Source organism: Cebus imitator, unplaced genomic scaffold (genome assembly GCF_001604975.1).
Source record: "Cebus imitator isolate Cc_AM_T3 unplaced genomic scaffold, Cebus_imitator-1.0 Scaffold44, whole genome shotgun sequence".
Classification (NCBI taxonomy): domain Eukaryota; kingdom Metazoa; phylum Chordata; class Mammalia; order Primates; family Cebidae; genus Cebus; species Cebus imitator.
In genome coordinates, this window is record NW_016107359.1 from 1517009 (window position 1) to 1520129 (window position 3121).

Consider the following 3121-nt stretch of genomic DNA (forward strand, 5'->3'; position numbering starts at 1 on the left):
ACTTATTTTATTTATTTTCTAGAGACAGAGTCTCACTCTGTCACCCAGGTAGAGAGTCATCATAGTTTAGTGAAGCCTTGAACTCCTGGCCTCAGCCCTGATTCTCCCTCCTCAGCCCCTGGAGTAGTTAGGACTACAGACACAGGCCACCATGCCCAGCTAATTAAAAAAATGTTTTTTATAGCAGTGGGGGTCTCACCATATTGCCCAGGCTGTTCGAGTTGTCTCAAACTCCTGACTAAAGCAATCACTCCTGCTTTGGTCTCCCAAACTGCTGAGATGAGAGGCTGAGCAACCCTGCCCAGCTGCCTGTCCTTCTTTATGTTGTCAAGGATTCATGGGAATCCTCACAGACTCCGCCTTACCAAACACATAAAAAGTAAATGTGGCTGGAAGAACACACACCAAAAGATCGATAGATGATTACAGAGGCAGGCTGGGGCAGGAAGTAGATGGTTTTTTAACTTACATGCCTTTATATCTTTGAATTTTTACAAGCTTTGGTTTAGAGATTACTTGTTATACTAGAAAAGTAAATAAGAAGTAAACATTTTCTACAAAAAAAGGAAAAGGAATGAGCAGGAATGAAAAACTGTGAACAAATGAAGCTGGTAAAATTTTCCATGACACTACTGTCAAGGTTGCTTTGGTTTCTCGTTTGTTTTTTGACAATCTCTAAGGAAGCTCTGTGGAGTGAAGGAGGAACATCATAATCTGCAAGTGACTCAAAATAAATTTATTTTGTCCTTTAGATTTGCTTGATTCATGGAGATTGCTTTCTTATTCTTGAAATTCAAGTGATCATATTCTTACTTTACTACAGAAAAGCAATTGACATGATAAAAAATAAGCAAGCCATTTGGGAAGTTAGGACTTTAGAGGTAGGTAATGGGAAAATTTGGTGGTGAGGGGCCAACAAGGGATGATTTTTCCTAGACGTGTGAACTTCCTGTAATGTGGAATGTGTACGTGTGAAATTACCAGTCACTATATTTGCAATAACTTAATAACATGACGGTTCCTCCACCCGTCCTCTTTCCCCACACTGAGTTCCAGTTTCACACCGGGATACTTATTGTGAAGCTTTACAAAGAAAGGAGGAAGTAAACCTACCAACAAGGCAGCAATGTGTTTCAAATACCTCATTCTTAACAGATGAAAGTTTATTTAATCACATTAATTAGCAATACTACATGAGTCAAAATGGATGGTCCAAATTTTGTATTTAATTTTCTTCCTGTGTCCTGGGTCTTTCCAATTTATTAATTATTGTTTACAAGGCCTTGCCTCGCTGGGGTAGATTTAGCAGACATTTCCATCTTAGCAAGGGTCAACTTCATTTTGCTGCAGAATTGCACCTGCTCCCTCATCTGAACTAAAAAGGAAGTAAAAACGTGGTACTTAAGTGGCCAGAGCGTTTTGTCCGATGCAGGAAAGCATGAGAGCGCCTGTTTCTTCACTGTTGTTCATGCTAAAGGGTCTCCAAGTGTATATCACTTAGAGGAATTAGTTCCCTGCTCCCTAAAAGTGAAGAGTTCCGCAGAGAAGAGACAGCAGCTGGCCAGTGGGGCCCAGTAAGTCCCAGCAGCACACCAGGGGCTAACAGAGGAGACCACTGTGTTTGAGGAAACGGACAGGACCTAGAGAGAAACCAATGCTTGGTGTTTGTCTGTCATTCCTCTAAAAAATTAGGTCAGAGCAAAAATAGGTAAATTGCTGCTTGAGGAATAACTAATTTAGTAATAGTTCAGAATAATGCATTGCATTATTAGATTCAATGTGGCGTTTTAAATAACATTCTATTAGCAGAAGCTGACAGCTGACAAATCTTAGATGGTATTTGGCTCCCTAATAGAAGGCAAACCATGAGCATGTGGATTTTTTTAAGAGACGGGGTTTCACCATCTTGGCCAGGATGGTCTCAATCTCTTGACCTTGTGATCCACCTGCCTCGGCCTCCCAAAGTGCTAGGATTCTAGGTGTGAACCACTGTGCTTGGCCTTTAAAACATTTTTTTTTTTAGACGGAGTATCACTTTGTTGCTCAGGCTGGAGTGCAGTAGTGCAATCTCAGCCCACTGCAACCTCCACCTCCTGGGTTCAAGTGATTCTCCTGCCCCAGCCTGAGCTAGGATTATAGGCTCGTACAACCATATCCGGCTAATATTTTTTTGTATTTTTAGTAGAGACAGGTTTTTACCATGTTGACCAGGCTGGTCTCAAACTCCTGATATTGGGTGATCCACTTGCCTCAGCCTCCCAAAGTGCTGGGATTACAGGCGTGAGCCACTGCACTCGGCCACATGTGGATATTTTAATTAAAGTTGAATACAGAACTCACTGTGCTTGGTATTGAACTTCTTGGGACTACTGTGGCCCACTGCTTGAATCTTAGCCCTGACATTGTTAAATGCAAGCAGCCAGGGAGAACATAGTGGCTTGCTTCAAAGAAAGAAAAAAAAGCACTTCTGACAAAACCCCAAAAGCTAAGGTTATTCACGAGTATAAAAGCAGTAACAAAAGCTGCGAATGTTGGTTCTATCATTTATAATTTTAGAAAATATTGTTTGTCTGTCCTTTGATTTTATGAGGCAATTTTGAAAAACATCAAAGACCTGCTCTGAATCTCCAGGTGTGAAAACAGGGCATGATGGGAAATCCAGATGGTCAAACTATGGGCAGAGGTTTTATATTTGTGATTGGTAGAGAGAAGGAGGCCTGTGTCTGAGGGACAACAGATGGGAAACGCCAACTTAATCACTTAAAGTATTATCCTCACTCTCACCCCACAAGCTGGAAACAAGTGACGGTGTTGCTCTATGTAAAGATAGCGGACCTCTTCCAGATTAGGAAGACTGGACAGAACCATTTAATTACTCTTAGGGTTAAGATGTAGCCATCATTATCTCCATTAGTTAATTAGAAGAGTTACTGCCAATGACTTTTTAAAAAAGTAAATGGCAATACTGCCCAAAGTAATTTACATATTCAATGCTATCCCCATCAAGCTGCCAATGACCTTCTTCACAGAACTGGAAAAAACCACCTTAAACTTCATATGGAACCAAAAGAGAGCCCGCATAGCCAAGTCAATTCTAAGCAAAAAGAACAAAGCAGGAGGC